Below are 20,381 nucleotides of genomic sequence, written 5' to 3' on the forward strand. Positions count from 1 at the left end.
TTTATTTTGTCAATTTTTTGTATTGTTTCTTTTGTTTCAATTTCGTTGATTTCAGCTCTGAGTTTAACTATTTCCTGTCTTCTACTACTTTTGGTGTTGGTCTGTTCTTCTTTCTCTAGGGCTTTGAGCTGTAGTGTTAGGTCGTTTATTTGTTGAGTTTTACTTCTTTTATTGAATGCGCTCCATGAAATAAATTTTCCTCTACGTACTGCTTTCATAGTGTCCCAGAGATTTTGATATGATGTGTCTTTGTTCTCATTTACCTCTAAGAATTTTTAATTTCCTTCCTAATATCTTCTGTCATCCATTCATCATATAATAGCATATTGTTTAATCTCCAGGTGTTGGAGTAATTTCTGTTTTTTACTCTTTCATTTATTTCTAACTTCAATCCATTATGATCTGATAGAATACAAGGTAGTGTCTCTATCTTCTTGTATTTGCTAACATTAGCTTTGTGGCATAATATATGATCTATTTTAGAGAAGGATCCATGTGCTGCTGAGAAGAAAGTGTATTCGCTCTTGGTTGGATGGTATATTCTATAAATGTCTGTTAAGTCTAAATTATTGATTGTGTTATTGAGATCTATGGTTTCTTTGTTCAATTTTTGTTTGGAAGATCTGTCCAGTGGTGAGAGAGGCATGTTAAAATCACCTAGTATTATTGTGTTATGGTCATTTGGTTTCTGAGATTGAGAAGGATTTGCTTGACATACATGGATGAGCCACTGTTTGGGGCATAGATATTTATGACTGTTATGTCTTGCTGATTTATGCTTCCCTTAAGCAGTATGAAATGTCCTTCTTTATCCCTTCTGAATAACTTTGGCTTGAAGTTCACATTATCTGAAATGAGGATGGATACCCCAGCTTTTTTGCTGGGTCCATGTGCATGGTATGTTTTTTCCCATCCTTTCACCTTTAGTCTATGGGTATCTCTTTCGATGAGATGAGTCGCTTGTAGGCAACATATTGTTGGATCTTTCTTTTTGATCCAAACTGCCAGTCTATGTCGTTTGATTGATGAATTCAGGCCATTAATATTCAGGGTTATTACTGAGATGTGATTTGTATTCCCGGTCATTTGACTCATTTTATTCATTTATTTGTTTATTTTTGACACGACTTGGTTCCTCTTTATTTGAGAGTTCCTTTAGGATAGCTCCTCCCTTTGCTGATTTGCTTCTTTGTTTTTCATCTCTTCCTCATGGAATATTTTGCTGAGAATGTTCTGTAATGCTGGCTTTCTTTTTGTGTATTCTTTTAGCTTTTGTTTATCATGGAATGATTTTATTTCATTGTCAAATCTGAAGGTAAGTTTTGCTCGGTATAAGATTCTTGGTTGGCATCCATTTTCTTTCAGGGCTTGAAAAATGTTGTTCCAGGCCCTTCTAGTTTTTAAGGTCTGGATTGAAAAATCTGCTGATATCTGTATTGGTTTCCCCCTGAATGTAATTTTGTTCTTTTCTCTCACAGTCTTTAAAATTCTGTCTTTATTTTGTATGTTAGGTATTTTCATTATAATGTGTCTTGGTGTGGGTCTGTTGTAATTTTGTGTATTTGGAGTCCTAAAAGCCTCTTGAACTTGATTTTCCATTTCAAGATTTGGGAAATTTTCTGATATTATTTCATTGAATAGATTGTTCATTCCTTTGGTTTGTTTCTCTGTCCCTTCCTCAATCCCAATAATTCTTAAATTTGGCCTTTTCATGATATCCCATAGTTCTTGGAGATTCTGTTCATGATTTCTTACCATCTTCTCTGTTTGTTCAACTTTGTTTTCAAGGATAAATATTTTGTCTTCAATATCTGAGGTTCTGTCTTCCCGGTGTTCTATCCTACTGGTTGTGCTTTCTATGGAGTTCTTAATTTGGTTTATTGTTTCCTTCATTTCAAGGATTTCTGTTTGGTTTTTTTTTTTTTCAATATCTCTAACTCTTTATTGAAATGATCTTTTACTTCCTGTATTTGCTCTTTTAACTGTCGATTGGTGCGATCATTCAATGCCTGCATTTGCTCTTTCATTTCATCGTTTGCTTCCCTTATCATGTTAATTATGTACATTCTGAACTCCCTTTCTGTCATTTCTTCTGCCATGCTGTCGTTGGATTTTTTTGATGTAACATCTAGATTTGTTTGAGGCATTTTCTTCCCTTGTTTTCTCATATCGTTCAGGTATCAGTGGACTGCTGAAATGTTGCAGATTTCCTCTATTGACTTATAATGTCCCTGAAGATTGCTAGTATATCCCCTCTTATCCTTCAGTAGCCTGAAGTCTTGGAGGAAGTTGATACTGCGGTGTTCCCCAAGGAAGCTGCCTCTCTAGGGGTGGTGGCCTTCAGTTGGGGTATATTCCCTGCTAGTGGGCAGAGGTGCCTCTACTGGTTGACCAATGGTCAACCAAAGGGGAACTAGGCTGCAGGCTGAGGCAAGGCCTGTTTGTGCCTCTGTCTCTGGTTTTACCGTCCTCGTGGGAAAACCTCACCCAGCGGGGAAGACTCACCCAGTGGGGAGGTCTCGCTGGTCAGTTCCCCTCCTGGAGGTTCCCCTAAGTCCACAACTACCGCCTGAGCAAGGCAGCCTTCCCAGGCAATGTTCCCAGAGGCCCAGACCTACCTCCTCGGCCTGGGAGCCCTGCCCTTTGCAGAGGAGTCTCCTTAGGCTGCCCCTCCTCAGAGAAGCTGCCCGCAGTCCTGGAACCTTCGCTCCGCCCCTCAGCTTGTCTCTGTGCAGCTCTTCCACCAAGAAGACGCCTAGGTCCCCGGACCGTGCTCTGCACCTAATCGCCTGGCTATGCGACCCTTCCTCTGAGCAGCCACCTGGAGCCTCGTACAGATGCTCCGAGCCCCAGCGACCCGCCGCACGCCTTTTCCTCCAGGCAGCCACCCGGTGTTCTGTGTGGTTGCTTGGAGACCAAGCAAATCACTGCGCACCTCCTCCTCCTCAGGGCAGCACCCCCCGTGTTGTTCAGGAGATTGCTCTGAGTCCAAACAGCTCACCACCCAGCTCTTCCTCTGGCAGCCGCCGGAGCCCCGGCGAGTTGCTCCAAAACCAAGCGTTGTGCTGAGTGGCCTCCTCTGCAAAGTTCCCAGCTGTCCGTGTTCACTGCTCCAGCGGGGGGAGGGGTATCTTGCCACCTGGGCTGGGCTGTCTTCCACTGCAATGTTCCCAGGGGCCCGGACCTACCTCCTGGGCCTGGGAGCCTCACCCTTCACAGACAAGTCTCCTTAAGCTGCCTCTCCTCAGAGAATCTGCCCGCAGTCCTGGAACCTTCACTCCGCCCCTCAGCTTGTCTCTGCAGCTCTTCCACCGAAAAGCCGCCTAGGGCCTGGGACCCTGCTCTGCACCTAATCGCCTGCCTATGTGGCCCCTCCTCTGGGCAGCTGCTGAAGCCCAGCGGGTTACTCTGAAACCAAGCGCTGTGCTGAGTGGCTTCCTCTGCGAAGTTCCCAGTTGTCCGTGTTCACTGCTCCAGCGGGGGGAGGGGTGTCTCACCAGGCAACTCTCCTTCACAAAGTTCCCTGTGTTCCAGGACTACCGCCCTATCCGGGACGCCTCCCCAACGGGAGAGACTCACCCGGCGGCTTTGAGTTGGTCCCAAGTCTCTCAATATCTCCTCTTTTGAATCCTGAGTCCTGGAGCAACATGAAATGCAGCCGACCTCTAGTCTGCCATCTTGAAACCCCCGGCTCTTGGTATTATTAACTAGGATACAGAATTAAAGTTGCCCACAACACAGGGCCTAGGGTCTCAGGGAAGACCAACTGAGGGAAAACCTTGATTTTTAGTTCTGTCATTGAAGCCCAATACTCCCCAGCTTCATGGCCTTCCTTCATATCCAGGGCTGTTTCAAGCCTTAGAATTGTTAATGTTATGGCCTGGATGTGAGGTGTCCCCCAATAGCTCATGTGTGAGACAATGCAAGAAGGTTCAGAGGAGAAATGATAGGGTTGTGAGAGTCTTAACCTAATCAGTGAATTAATCCCTGATGGAATTAACTGAGTGGTAACTGGAGGCAGGTGGGGGTATGACAGGAGGGGGCTGGAATTGGAGCATGGCTATGGGGTATATATTTTGTATCTGGCAAGTGGAGTCTCTCTCTGCTTTCTGATCATTGTGTGAGCTGCTTCCCTCTGCCACACTCTTCCACCATGTTGTTTTTTCTGCCTTACCTTGAGCCCAAAGGAATGGAGCCAGCCTTCTATGAACTAAGACCTCTGAAACCACGAGCCCTCAAATAAACTCCTCCTCTTCTATAATTGTGCTGATCAGATCCTTCTAGTTACAGCATCAAAATAGCTGACTAAAACAATTGATAAGCTCATTACTGTCTGTCTCCCTAATGTATAGATAGGAAATTATACTCCCCTAATACCCAGCAGGTAAGTGAGGAGGCCATATAGCTTGTAGACAAGAATTTGTGAATGTAAGTGGTGTACAATCTTCCAGGGAAACACTCTGTGTAATTCCCAGTCTTTCTCTTCCTTTGCCAGAATGAATATGGAGGCCTCCCATTGAGATGGCAAAGCTTCCAGAGCAGAGAAACCCAACTTGCCTGAAACACCACATGAATGACAATGGCCCTGACAAGCCCCTGGAGTACAGAGGATTTAATAAAACTAAGAAATACATCTTTATTGTGTTAGACCTCTAAGAATTTGGTATAAAAAGTTACTACAACTTAACTGCCTAGGCCTGACTAACAAGTCAGATTTTAAATCAGACAGAATAGCCCCAACGCCCTGTTCCATTCCTTACTAGCTGTGTGGACTTAGACAAGTTGCTTAACCTCTCTGAATCTCATTATCTTCCTTTAGTTAGTATTGATTACATGTGAATACTGTAACAAAAAAAAAAAAAACTCATTGGTTGTTAAATAACAAATGTCTATTTCTTATTCACATTACCTATTTTTACACTCTAATAAATACTATATTGTGGTTATTTTTTGATGTATTTTTTTAAAATAAATCCCTTAAAAAATAAGTGTGGCTGAAAATAGTAATTTCTCAATGGAAAAGTCTTTAAACACTATCTTTAAAAAGTAGTCAAGGTTAACATCAACCTGACACAGATATTAGATAGCCCTAATAAAATGTGATAAAAAGGGTGCTTCCCTTCTGTAGCCCTATCTCCAAAAATTCATAACCCCAAACTAGTCACAAGAAAAACCTAAGAAAAACTCAAGTTGAGAGACATTTTACAAAACATCTGACTCCTCATGAAAAACAAGAAAAATCTAAAAAACTATCACAGAAAAGAAGGAATCAGGGAAATATGACCACTACATGCCAATTCTGAGGTCTAGAATTTAGCTAATAGTGATTGTGTGTGGTTTTTCCATAGGATGACCAATTTTGTAACACCAAGTGGGTATCCTACAATTCAACTTATTTCTCAGCATTAGCACAGACACCACAGGTTAAAGTCTCAGCCCCCAAAGAATGCCTCCACTCCAGACGCCAGTCACAAATGGGGTACCCAGACTACCCATTCTTCTGCCCAGTCGACTGCAAATTCAGGGGTCTCTGTAAGCCCCTCCCAGGTTTGATATTTCAACAGAATGACTCAGAGAACTCAGGAAAGACATTACTTGCCATCACAACCTTATTTTAAATCATGTATCCTCAGGAACAGCAAATGGAAGAAATGTGTAGGGCAAGGTACAGAAGCAGAGTCTTCATGCTGCCTCTGGGCATGACAACCACCCAGCACAACAACCTGGAAGTTCTTTGCTATAGTTTGAATCTGGAATGTTCCCAAAGGCTCAGGTGTTGAAGTCTTGGTTCCCAATGCAGCAATGTTCATAGGTGGGGCTTTGGGGAAATAATTATATCAGGTGGGCTCTGACCTCATCAGTGAATCAATCCATGCATGGATTAATTATTTGATGGCATTATTGGGAGATAGTGGAAACTTTAGAGGTAGGACCTAGTGGAGGAAATAGGTCACTAGAGATATACCCTTGAAGGAATTATCATGCCCTGGCCCCTTTTTGCCCCGTCTCTGTTTCCTGGTCACCAAGAGGTAAGCAGATCTGCTCCAACACAGTCTCCCCACCATAATTTTCTGCTTTGCCAAAGGCCCAAAGAAAGACTCAAGTGACCATAGACAGAAGCCTCTGAAACTATAAACCGAAATAAATCTTCCCTCCTCTAAGTTTATTTTCTCAGATATTTCATTACAGTTATGAAAAACTTACTAATATACCCTCTGAATCTTATTCTTCAAAAGTTTGGGTTGAAGTTTCATTACCTAACAATGATTAAATTGGTGGCCATTGATGATTGACCTCAATCTCCATTCTCCCTCCCATCCTTGACGATCAGTTGGTGGCACTAAAATTTCCAACCATCTAATCACATGCTTGGTTCCTCTGGCAACCAGACCCCATCAAGAAGCAGTCACAGTTCCTTCCCAGGACCCTTTAAGAATCACCTTATTAGCATAAACTTAGATATGGTCATAAAAGGGCTTGTTATTGAAAACCAAGAGATACTTCCAGCACTTGAGAAATGTCAAGGGTTTAGGAGCTCTACCAACACAAAAATATGGACCTTATATAAAATATAAATACGCCTTTTATTACACACAGTAAAGTACAATGTAGATTTCTTGGGTTTAATAAATGTAGCATGGTAGAGTAAGATGTTCATGTTGAGGAAAGTGAATCAGGGGATGGGGGCCATTCTCTGCATCACCTTTGTAACGCTCTTGTAAGCCTAAAATCATTCTAAAATAAAAGCTATTTTAATATATCTGTATCTGCTTTAACTCTGTCCAAAACCTATGTATTGAGGCAAATGATATTTCCACTTTCCTGAATGTGACAACTTCTAGGCATTTGAGAAGCATTGTTCTGCATGACCCATCCTGCCATTCTCATTCTTGAGTCCCCATTGCATCCAGTTTTGGATCCTTCTTCCCCTTCTCCCTTTCAGTTTTGGAACTGAAAACTCAAAAGCAGAAATACCCAAACTAGGACCTATGAGACAAATCCAACTCCCAACCTGTGTTTGTAAATAAAGTTTTATTGAAACACAACCATACCTATTTGTTTACATATTATCTCTGGCTGCTTCACGCTAGAATGGCAGAGTTGTGTTAAGTAGTTGCCATGGAAACCAACAGGCATGCCAACGTAGAATATATACTTCCCAGTCCTCACAGAAAACATTAGCTCATCCTGCCTCTTCACATGAACCCTCCCTCCCCAGTTAGGCAAGGTCTACAAAGTTGAGTCATGTGGCTCTCTGTGACTGCTAGAGAGAGAATGCTGCCTGGGGAAGGGAAGATGAAGAAAGATTCTCTCAAGATTCTCTCTCTCTCTCTCTCTCTCTCTCTCTCTCTCTCTCTCTCTCTCTCTCTCTCTCATGCACACACATGCACAGCACTTTACAAAGATGGCAAATCAGTGTGATTCTCCTGAGCACCCACTTAGCATCAAGGGAAGCATCTGTTCTGCAGGAGAGCTCTCACTAGTGGTCACAGTTTGGAAACAACTTAATGAAGCGAGCTTCTAAACATGCCCCTGTGGAGTGCCAGCTTCTTTTCAGGGGTGCCTGGCCACCCTCTCAGATGCTTCCTGTCTTTCATGTAGGTACCTGTCAGCAGCCGGGTGTTTATTTGTTTTCCTACACATAGAGTAGGCCTCCAGGAAGGATTTTTTTCCCCCATAATAGTTTTCCTCAGAGAGGCCTCCAGGAAGGATTTTTTTTCCCCCCACCAGTTTTAGGCAATTGTGAACAGAGACAAATTTGTGAACAAAATCACTTTGACCCCTTGAGGAAAAAAATGTGGTTTGTTGTTGGAGTCCCTTGAATTCTTGTGATAACTGGAAAAGTATAGATGTTCAGTACAAGTTTATTTGTTGGATTAGATTAAATTTTGATGAATTATCAAATCACATTTCACACCTAGTATAACCCACACAATCCCTTTGATCAGCTCCAAGGGCAATTTGGATACTTCCATTTTCCCAATCAATACTTTAATCTCTGACTGCAGTCTGCCTAGATGTAAGGAAGACTGGTGCAAAAACTTACCACTGTGTGACCTTGGACCAGTTTCTTAACTTCTCAGTAACTCCATTTTCTAAAGCATTAAATAGGAATGATGATAATATCTCACTGAAACAATTGCTGTAAAGATCATAAAGAATTGTAAAGTATTAGAATCATGTCTGGCAAATATTGTTTTAAATTTTTTTATTTGTACTAATTAGGTATACATGACAATAGAATGCATTTTTGCATTTTGAAAAATCATACATAAAAGAAGTATAATTTCTCATTTTTCTGATTGTACATAATTGCAGGATCATATCAGTCATGCAATCATACATGCATATGAGGTAATAATGTCTGTTTCACTCTACTATCCTTCCTATCCCCATACCCCTTCCCCCCTTCACTCCCCTCTACCTAATATAAAGTAACTCTATTCTTCTTTATTCCCCACCCACCCCCTTATTCTGAATTAACTTCTGCATATCAGAGAAAACATTCTGCCTTTGGTTTTATGGGTTTGGCTTATTTCGCTTAGCATGATATTCTCTACACTGGCAAATATTTTCAACAAGAAAATCCATCTTTTATCACACACTCACTCTATTACCATCCAAAATCTAAGAAATTGGGGGTTCATTTGGTATACAGAGGTGAAACAGTCATCATTCCAGATGCCAAAAGGACAGCGGTAGATAGTTGTATTGCCAGAACCAAGTCCATCTGATCACCAGTCAAAAACCAATACTCAGGAGATGACAGTTAGTAGGAAGGAATCAGATTTATTCCAGGGGCAGCATCTTGAGAAGATGAGGGGGTTGGCTTTCACCTTCATAAAACAGACCATTATAGGGAACTTGAGTATATGAAAGGGCTTTCATAGTGAAGGAGAAGAGGTGCAGAAGACAGTGGGCAGGAAGACTATGTGCTAGATAGGGGCTTCATCATCCAGAGTATGTCTTTTCCTGAAAAAGCATCATAATTGACTTTGATCTCCTAAGGCTAGTTCCTATAATTCTTAGATTAACATATTACTTCTCTGCAGATTAAACCTCACAGCAGTTTACAAGCTTTGAGTTAGTTTATATTCAAGACTAAAGAATCAGGAAGAGTGTTACACATTCTGTTGTTAGCAGAAGGTCACCAGATGTTCTGAGCTCTATAAATCTAAACAAAGATTATTTAGTAGCTAACGTCTTGATCATTTAGGTGCAGATTTTCTTTAAAATTTAGAATGCTGGGTAAAGAAAAGAGGGGGAAATATTCTACAAAGGACAAACCCTAAAGAAGCAGTCACTGCTATGATCAGTGGTCAGTGCTCTACAAGGTGTCAAGTTCGGGGGACCATTATTCTATGGCTTCTGAAGAGTTTCATAGATGAAACCTATTTCTGTCCAGGAATATGTGCTTTAATCCACAGTTGCAATGATGTCCTTCCTGGTCTGGGTCCTTCCAGGGATTCTGCAATAGTCCCATAATTATATATGCAAGATTACAGCTTCTTAAATTATATACTCAATCATTACACTCAAAACATCACCCATCAAGGTCATTAAATCCAGAATAGCTTCAGGTTTCCATGACTCACCTTCTAGAATGAATGTGTAGGACTGGTGTTGTGATCCACCATCCTAGGACTCCCATTAATAATAAGTTGCATTATGGGGACCGTGGAGTCTTGTGCTTCTGACAATCTCTAGAAACTCTCTTAAACTAATAGAGATGTTCTAACGTTATAGAACATTTTATGGTTTGGATGTGAGGTGTCCCCCAAAAGCTCGCATGTGAGACAATGCAGGAAGGTTCAGAGGAGAAATGATTGGGTTGTAAGAGTCTTAATCAGTGAATTAATCCCTGATGGGATTAATTGAAGTGGTAGAGTGCGACTGGAGGAGGTATGAATTGGGGTGTGGATTTGGGGTATATATTTTATATCTGGAGTGGAGTCTCTGCTTCCTGATAATGTGAGCTGCTTCTCTCTGCTACCCTTTCCCACCATGATGTTCAGCCTCACCTCGAGTCCTGAGGAATGGAGCCAGCCTTCTATGGACTAGGACCTCTGAAACCGTGAGCCCTCAATAAACCCTTCCTCATTTACAGTTGTGCTGGTCAGGTCATTTAGTCACAACAGTGAAAAAGCTGACTAAAATAGATCCTCAAAAGAAGATTCATGTCTTATTCCCATTCTTCCCCTAGGACCCAGGGTTCTGTACACATCTGCCTATCTCTCTCCATGACCAGCTGCTTGTTGAAGACATTAGAAGGAGGAGACTTCATCAGGTCATGAAGTGGTCCATTTGCCCCCCTCACAGGGAAACTTAAGAGTTAAGGTTGGAAGGCAGAGAGGTGTCTGATTTGAGAAGTGGTTTAAACTGTTGCTGTGCAAATCTGCTTCTTCAGTTAAAATAATTTTCGATCCTGGCTCACCAGTTATTAGTTACCCCAAATTTTCTTCTGAAAAGTGATGCATTTATGGAACTAGGCTATTTCTTCCACCTATAACATCCTTTCTGTGAATTTCTGCAGGGTCACAGGACCCTGTCATCTTGATCTATGTAATATGCTACCTATACCCCATTTGAATTTCATTTCATTGTCCACTCTCATAAGTTGTGTCTGAAATTGGTAAGTAGTTATATTCTTGGAATGCCTAAAAACACCTCGAATTTTTTTAAGCATGTTGTACCACCTATTTTATATTCAGGTATATTATATATATTCAGAAATATATGCAATTATCCTTAGAGCCCAGAGAAACCCACTGATTCATTCTCCACTTCTTGGAAAAATTTCATTCACTCACTTAACATCTGTGGTCTTAGTCAGCATTTTTCTTCTGTGACCAAATGACGTGACCAGCACAACTGTAAGGGAGGAAATGTTTAATTGAGGGCTCATGGTTTCAGAGTTCTTAGTCCATAGAAGGCCGGCTCAAATCCTCAGGGCTCTAGGTGAGGCTGAACATCATGACAGGAGAAGGTGGTGGAGGGAAGCAGCTCACATCATGGTGATCAGAAAGCAGAGATTCCATTCACCAGATACAAATATGAATACCCCAAAGCCACACCCTAATTCCCACCTCCTCCTGCCACACCCTACCTGCCTCCAGTTACCACTTAGTTAATCCCATCAGGGACTAATTTGGATTAGGTTAATACTCTCAAAACCCAATCATTTCTCCTCTGACCCTTCTTACATTGTCTCACACGTGAACTTTTGGGGGACACCTCACATGCAAATCATAACATCTGTCAAGAACCCCAGGGATAAGGATGTGGCTCAGTGGTCAAGTAGCCCTGAGTTCAGTCCCTAGTACCCTACCCCACAAAAAAAAAGAAAAAAAAAAAAAGCATCTTGCCATCAAGGAGCTCAAAGTTCTAGTGAGGAAAGATAAATAAACCAAAAATAATAACAGTGGATAAGAGCTATGGAGGAATAAAACCTGATTGGTGTACTCTGAAGCTTTGTGGAAGGAGAACCTAAGCTTCTCAGGGGTAGGAAGGAGTGAGGACAGAACGTTGATCCAGGTAAGGTAGATTTAGGACTGCATCCTGAGAGAAGGGATTTAACCCAAGAGAAGAAGTGTAACAGAACACAATGGTTTCATCACTTTGTGAGTACAAAGCAAATAAGCACCTCCAGGACATGAAAGTAGAGAGAGGTTTGTTACTTGCAGCAAAGAGAGGACTGGAGATAGTTCTCCAAGTAGTGTTCCCTCCAACAAGGAAAACAAGCAGTTTTATTGGATAATCTTATACATATTCACACAAAAGACTCATCACCACATTTAGAGACAGTACATTCCTGAGCATGCTCAGTTTGAGGTCATAATCACAAGTTCAACAAAAATAGCAGAGGGGAATGGATCTAGGTGGAGGATTTTGTATTATGAGAAGCAAAGTTTACTCTAGGTTCCCTAAAAAGAAGGAGTCAGAGTGAGTTAGCAATTCTGGCTGGTTTCTTGTATGTTTCTCTGAAGGACCTAAGCTGAAAAAAAAAACAATTTTGAAGACACATTTACAGTCTTTGTAAGGGTCGGTAGTTTTCTGCCCAAAAGTACAGGACACTGCATCTATGAGTGCCTGCCTAGACATTACTGGAAGGACATTGCAGGCAGAGGCTACAGTGCATGCAGACATCTGCAAAGTGCCCACTGAGTGCAGTGATCCACAGGAAGTGCAATACAATAGCACAGTCCTGAGAGCAGGGCAGAGAATCTGCAAGGTTAGAAAAGGCTCCGTGGGTCCTGATAAGAAAACGACTTCAGACAGCCATTGCAGTACATTGAGCTCCACAGAGACAGCGCTGGGGCAAGTTAAGAGCCGGACAGGTCCTGGGTGACACTGTGCCTCACTGAGGAAAAAACAACTAAACATGAACAAAGGGGATCCTAAGAAGCCGAGAGGCAAAATGTCATCCTATGCATTCTGTGCAAACTTTCTGGGAAGAGCACAAGAAGCACCCAGATGCTTCAGTCAACTTCTCAGAGTTTTCCAAGGAGTGCTCAGAGAGGAGGAAGACCTTATCTGCTAAAGAGAAAGGAAAATCTGAAGACATGACTAAGGTGGACAAGGCCCGTTGTGAAAGAGAAATGAAAACCTATATCCCTGCTAAAGGGAAACAAGAAGATCAAGGATCCCAATGCACCCAGAGGCCTCTGTTGACCTTCTTGTTCTGTTCTGAGTATTGCTCCATAATCAAAGGAGATCATCCTAGTCTATCCATTGGTAATGTTGCAAAGAAACTGGGAGAGATGTGGAAGCACACTGCTGCAGATGACAAGCCGTATGCAAAGAAAGCTGCTAAGCTGAAGGAAAAATACCAAAAGAATATTGCTGCCTCCTGAGCTAAAGGAAAACCTGATGCAGCAAAAAAAATGGAGTCATCAAGGCTGAAAAAAGCAAGAAAAAGAAGGAAGAGGAGGAAGATGAAGAAGATGAAGATGAAGATGATGAATAAGTTGATTCTATTGCAGTTTTTTTTTTCTTGTCTATAAATCATTTAAGCCCCTATCACGACTCAGTCCTTCTAAGAAAAAAAAGTTGAAATGTAAGGCTATGTAAGACTTGTCTTAAACTGTACAGTGTCTTTCTTTGGATAGTTAACACACTACCTAATGCATCTTTAGATAGCCTTATCCTGGTGGTATTTCCAATAGCCACTAACCTTGCCTGGTACAGTATGGAGGTTGTAAATTGGGTCCTCACTGGCCCACAACACAAATTTGTTATGTCTGGGGACAGTAGTGTTTCATCTTCAGTTGTCTCTGATGCAGCTTATATGAAATAATTGCTGTTCTGTTGACTGAATACCACTCTGTAATAGAAAAAAAATATTTACAGCTGTTTTGTTGACATTCAGAATGCTTCTAAGTAAAGACAATTTTTTATTAGTCAAAAAAAAAAAAAAAAAAGAAAAGAAAGGTGGACTTTATCCCATAGAACTACAGGCTAAAAACTGATGACTCATGGATCTACAATCCTAGTTTTGACCATATTTCTAAAATAAATTTTTTAAATTAGCAGATCAGTCAGCCCAGTTGGAAATGACACATGATCTTAGTGGCATTCAACAGTATCATGCTTTCTCTCTTGCTCACCTTCAAGTCTGTCGTGGGGTGATCCCAGCTTCACTCCATAATCTGACCATTCTAAGACAAAACCTGAGGGAGCAAGCGTGGATTGGCATGTATACTTGAAAGAATGGGGAACTTACAAAGTGGAACAGAAATTAGTTTAAACTAACATCTGATACAAAATTAGCCGCAGAGAAAACTACCATACAAACTTGAGTAGAACCTCCCAAAAATTTGGCTACCATTGACCTTTCTTCAGGAATTTTCCTGTTTGAAAAACACCCTTAGCTCCAGCAAGTGTGAATGCAGCTGCCATAAACTACACCCTACAGGGAAACTTCCAGCCAGGAAGACATTTCCATTAGCACCAAATAACCCAATAGAACATTCCATTCTCTCCCATTAAAGCTCTAAGCACATCCCTTTTGTTAAGTTGTGTCTATCAACCTTTACTCCGGGGCTCTTCTTCCAGTTCTGCGTTAATGGGAACTCTCTGTGTACTTGTGAAAATAAACTTTGCCTTTCCTCCTGCCAATCTGTCTTTTCTCAGTTAATTTGTCAGGCCCCTGACCATTTCACACCCAAGTCAATAGAGGAAAACTCTTTTCTCTCAATACATTTTTGCAATCGAGGGAAAAGGATGGTGGCACTGAGATAGGAATTTGGGGATACAGAAAAGGAAAGGCATACTAAGCCTCAAAAAGAGAGCACCTGAGAGCTGTTGGAGTTAAGAAAAAACCATGAACCTTTGAAATACAAAAAAAAACCTTCCTGAACAACCCAGCCCAGGCCCTTGGCCCACTGCCTTAACCCATGCACTTGACCCATACCCTTGTCTGCAAAAAGTAACATGAGGACAATGTGTGAGCAGTAGAGAAACTGGCACAAAATTGTGTAACTCCTTCCTGGTTCCCCTCATTACTGTCCCTCTGTAAATATTAACACCCCATACCAAGAGATTGCTATCTCTCCCTCTGGAGACAGTCTGCATTTTCCCTTGAATGTGTATCTCTTACATCACCCTTAAAGATGTCTCTCCCTTGAGATAGCCCACATTTTTTCCTGAATGTGCATCTGCTTTCCTATGTAAATCTATGTATCAAACTGGTGCGTACTGAAATTGTTTTCTGTCAGATACACAAAGAACCCCACTTGTCCTGCATCAAGGTCCCCCTCTCCAGGAACTCTTCAGTGACAGAATCATGCAGCGACTCTTTAAGCTTTAGCTTAGCAGTCGTCATATCAATGCTGCTTGCATTGCATTAGCCAGAGCACATGATATGGCCATGTTCTCCCCAGCATTGGGTCTACTAAGAAAGGACAGTGAAAATTTTGCAAAAAAAAACTATTTTATTGACCCAGTAACCAATATTTAAAACTGGACACAAGAACCAGAATTTCTTTTTTAAAAAGAAAATACATGTACAAATACACACTGACAACCCAGGGCTGTTTCCACATAGTCAGTCAGTGAGCACTGAGTTTCAGTCATGCCTTTTAGACCAAGGCTTCTTCCCAATTTGCCCCAGTTTCTGCCCTCCCTGCTCACTCATCTGTGTTATTAAGATTAAATGAGCTTCTGACCCTAGAGCAATGGGCGGCCACCCAGGAAATGAAGGAGAAAGGTGACAGGAATTGCTGCTCAATTTTGTTACCAGAATCAAATGTTCATGCTGCCTGCTGCTCAACCAGGAGATAGAAGTAGGTGAAAGGAATCAGTTTTATTCTAAGCCAGCCCTGAAGAAGACAGAGGCGTCCTACCTCAATTTTTTTGTCTTGAAGGGGCTCAGGGTTTGGAGGGGTTTTCTGGGGAGTAAAAGGAGGTACTGAGAGACAGTGGGCAGGAAGGCTGTGCTGGGCAGGGTCTTGTCAACTAGGTGAGACTCTCCTTTCTCGTCCTCTCCAGAAATGGCAGTGGACCTGGACTTCCTGGAGTCAGCTCCTGCATTTCCTATTCTGACAGACATATTGCTTTACTGCAAGTTAATTCATACATGACAGATACTATTCATCACAGAACTGAGGGAAGGACAGTGGTTACAGAGGTCACTAGATGTTCTGGGTCCCACAGAAATATCATTTAGCTGTTAATAGCTCCATCATCTAGCTGGGGCTTCTCTTCAGCCTAAAGAAGGGGTGGAAGGGCACAAGGTAAGGGGTGAAGGACAGTTTCAGAGGAGTGCCAGTTACAATTTGAGTCTGAAGTTAAGGGGAAGCCCACAACAGAACCAGAACATCAGTGAGAGGTTACTGCAAGAATCCCAAATCCAGCAGGAGAAAGTAGTTTTAAAAAATAGAGGAGGTCAGATGATGGCGCTGAGCCTGTCCTCCCACATTGAGGTCAGATGCCAGCATTGAGCCTCCCTGCCCTCCCCCCTGCCCCCCATCACGGACTGACACCATCACTGAGCCTACCCCCCCACCCCAAGGTTGGACTGGGCACTGAGCCCCCCAGCCTGCCCCCACACCAAGGATGGAGGCTGGTATCTGAGCCTGCCAGTCTGCCTCCCTTCTGCTTGAGGGACATTGCACCTGCCTCCAGGCTGACTCAGCTCACCCTTGATGGGGCTCCCCAGCTTCTTTAGAAGCTGGTGCAAGCATTTTGAATTATTCCTGAGGGCGTAGCAATCATCATTGGAAGGGCGGCTCCCTTTCTAAGACACCTACAAGAGACTGGAGGCCCTTTGACAGGTACCTCTATTTACTCACTTACATCCTACACCCTTCCCCATCCTCTTGTTCACAACTAGAAATACTATAAATAGTAATCAAATTGACCCTGTTCATTACAATAATGTTAAAGTCTTTATAGGGGTATCTGATTCAGGGCTGCATTTTCTCTGTATTGGGTGCTACTGGTATTGATTTCCCCTTCAAAGGAGAGGCAGTGGAAAACTGCAGGGTCATAATAAGCCTGCAAGGGGGGAACATCAGTATCTTTGATCTTCACTGCTAGAGGGGAATAAATAGAAACAATATGAAAAAACAGGGGAAGAAATCAACCAAGATGCTATTATGATAGAATCCAATGACAGCATGACAGTAGAAATGACAGAAAAAGAGTTTCGAATCTGCATACTTAAAATAATCCATGAAGCAAAAGATGAGATAAGAGAGCAAATGCAGGCAATGCATGACCATTCCAGTAAACAGTTGAAAGAACAAATGTAGAAAGCAAAAGAACACTTCAATAAAGAGATAGAGATTCTGAAAAAAAAAAAGACAAACAGAAATACGTGAAATGAAAGAAACGATAAACCAAATTAAAAACTCAATAGAAAGCATCACCAACAGAATAGATCTCATGGAAGACAGAATCTCAGACAATGAAGACAAAATATTTAATCTTGAAAATAAAGTTGAACAAACTGCGAAGATGTTTAGAAGTCATAAACGGAATCTCCAAGAATTATGGCATATCACGAAAAGACCGAATTTAAGAATTATTGGGATTGAGGAAGGTACAGAGAAACAAACCAAAGGCATGAACAACCTGTTCAATGAAATAATATCAGAAAATTTCCCAAACCTGGAAAATGAAATGGAAAATCAAATAGGCTTACAGAACACCAGGTGCACAAAATTACAACAGATCCACACTAAGGCACATTATAATGAAAAAGCCTCACATACAAAAAAAAGATAGGATTTTAAAGGCTGCAAGAGAAAAGTATCAGATTACATATAAGGGAAAACCAATATGGATATCAGCAGATTTCTCAGCCCAGACTCTGAAAGAAAGAAGGGCCTGGAACAATATATTTCAAGTTCTGAAAGAATGCAGATGCCAATCAAGAATCCTATACCCAGCAAAACTAACCTTCAGGGGTGCCGCCAACCGGACGTTTGCAGGGTCCATGGGTGCATGTACCCTCATGTTTCCAGAGGGATGCCACCACTTGCTGGTTACCTGACTCTTTGTCAGAGAAACTGCAGGTTTCCCTGGAGCATGTTCTGGAAGGGCGTTATTGGAGTGGAGGCTCTGGTAGCTGTGCTTTCTCAAGAAAGGTTTTGGAGCTCAGCTGGGTCTGTGGTCCATTAAAAGGAGTGATTCCTGACAAGGGCTTGTTGGGCATAACTGTCTGGCTTCTGACTGGCATCCCTGGGGCCCCAGAGCATCTGTGAGAATATCATTAGGCAAGGACCACATCAGATGTGTGTTAGGTGTGTCTAGAAAAGCACATTTTCCTTATCCTGGTCCCAAAGTAATCAGCTAATTAGAAAAAGGAAGCAAAACCTAAGGGATTTATGTGGATCACTGAGAAGCAAGGATCCAATCCAGATGCCACATTGCATTTAATATTATTGAATTTTTTTTTAATATTATTGAATTTTTAAGAAAGAGAATCTGGGCCGAGGTTGGTTGCCACCGCGGAGCTAGCCAGCAGGCATCTATCCCTCCCAACCTCCTCACCAAGGTCGGTCACAATCTCGGAGCAAGCCTACGGGTGAGTCAGCCCTCCTGCATCACAGAGCTAGCCAGGGGCAAGCCAGCCCGCCCAACCCCCACGCCGAGGTCAGATGCCATCACTGAGCAACCCCACCCAACCGCCACGCCGAGGTTGGTCACCATCGTGGAGCTAGCCGGCGGGCAAAGTCAGCCCACCTGCATCACAGAGCAAGCCAGTGGGCGAGCCTGCCTGCCTGCATCGCAGACCTAGCCAGCAGACAGCCAGCCCGCCCAACCCCCACACCAAGGTTGGACACCTTCACTGAGCGACCCCGCCTGATCCCCACATCGAGGTCAGATGCCATTGCTGAACCTGCCTGTCTGCCCCCCCTACTGCTGAGGGACACTGCAATTGCCTCTGTGCTGACTCAGCTCACCCTCGCTGGGGCTCCCCAGCTTCTTCATAGGCTGGTACAGGCATTTTCAATTATTCGTGAGGGCGTGGCCATCATCACTGGAAGGGCAGCTCCCTTCCTGAGACACCTACAGGAGACTGGAGGTCCTTTGACAGGACCTTTGACAAGAGTCAAGAAGAGAAGGTATTGAGAGACTCAGGACCAACTCAGAGCCACCAGGTGAGTCTCTCCCACTGGGTGGGCTCCCCGGATGGGGCGCCAATCCCAGAACACGGGGAACTTCGTGGAGTAGAGTGACCCAGTGAGACTCCCCTGCTGGAGCTGTGAACCAGGTCAACCAGGAGCATTGCAGAGAAGGGCCACACAGCGAGAGGCTTTGGTGCAGAGTGAGGGTCCTAGGCCCAGGCGGCAGGACCAGACTGCAGGTAGCTTCTCGGAGGAGGGCCACACAGTGAAAGGCTTCGGCACAGGGTGAGGCTCCCTGGCCCAGACAGTAGCTCTGGTCCCCAGATAACGCAGCAGAGGGGCTGCGCAGCAAAGGAGTCCCTGGCAGCGCCAGGCTCCCCAACCCAGGCGGTAGGTCCGGACCCGTGGGAACATCGCAGAGGAGGGTTGCCCATCCAGGCGGTAGTTCTAGACAGAAGGGAACTTCTCAGAGGAGAGCTGCCCAGTGAAACTTCCCCACCAGGTGAGTCTTCCCCACTGGGCAAGGCTTTCACACCAGGACAGCAGACCCAGAGACACAAGCCCAGACCAGACGTGCCCCACTCTGTAGTCTAGTCTCCCTAAGGCTGACCACCAGTCAACAAGTGGAGGCACCTCCGCCCACTGAGAGGGAATATACTCCACCTGAAGGCCACCACCCCTAGAGGGGCAACTTCCTTGTGAAGCACCGCATTACCAAGTTCCTCCAAGACTTCAGGCTCCTGAATACTAGGAGGTGAGTTACTGGAAATCTACAGGGACAATAGTAGTCAATAAAGTAAATCTGCAATATCTCAGACTTTCACTACAAGAAGGATAGATACCTGAGCAATATGAGAAAACAAGGGAAGAAAATGTCCCAAACAAACTCAGATGCTACAGCAATAAAATCCAATGACAGCATGGCAGAAGAAATGTCATATAGGGAGTTCAGAATGTACATAATTAAAATGATCAGAGAAGCAAATGATGAGATGAAAGAGCAAATGCAGGCTTTGAATGATTGCACCACTCAGCAGCTAAAAGAGCAAATGAGGGAAGCAAAAGATCATTTCAATAAAGAGTTAGAGATACTGAAAAAAAAAAAAAACAGAAATCCTTGAAATGAAGGAAACAATAAACCAAATTAAAAACTCCATAGAAAACATAACCAATAGGATAGAACACTTGGAAGACAGGACCTCAGACATTGAAGAAAAAATATTTAACCTTGAAAACAAAGTTGACCAAACAGAGACGATGGTAAGAAATCATGAACAGAATCTACAAGAATTATGGGATATCATGAACAGACCAAATTTAAGAATTATTGGGATTGAGGAAGGCACAGAGAAACAAACCAAAGGAATGAACAATCTATTCAATGAAATAATATCAGAAAATTTCCCAAATCTGAAGAATGAAATGGAAAATCAAATGCAAGAGGCTTATAGGACTCCATATATACAAAATTACAATAGACCCACACCAAGGCACATTATAATGAAAATACCTAACATATAAAATAAAGACAGAATTTTAAAAACTGCAAGAGAAAAGAATCAAATTACATTCAGGGGGAAACCAATATGGATATCAGTAGATTTTTCAAAGCAGACCCTGAAAGCTAGAAGGGCCTGGAACAACATTTTTCAAGCTCAGAAAGAAAACGGATGCCAACCAAGAATCTTATACCCAGCAAAACTTACCTTCAGATTTGACGACAAAATAAAATCCTTCCATGATAAACAAAAGCTAAAAGATTTTACAAAAAGAAAGCCAGCATTACAGAACATTCTCAGCAAAATA

At 42.7% G+C, this 20,381-nt stretch overlaps 1 pseudogene; it reads left to right on the forward strand.

The window, feature by feature from the left end:
- Positions 1–12,382: 12,382 nt before the first annotated feature.
- Positions 12,383–12,967, forward strand: LOC124972156 (high mobility group protein B1-like; annotated as a pseudogene).
- Positions 12,968–20,381: the final 7,414 nt, after the last annotated feature.

Source organism: Sciurus carolinensis, chromosome 2 (assembly GCF_902686445.1).
Source record: "Sciurus carolinensis chromosome 2, mSciCar1.2, whole genome shotgun sequence".
NCBI lineage: Eukaryota > Metazoa > Chordata > Mammalia > Rodentia > Sciuridae > Sciurus > Sciurus carolinensis.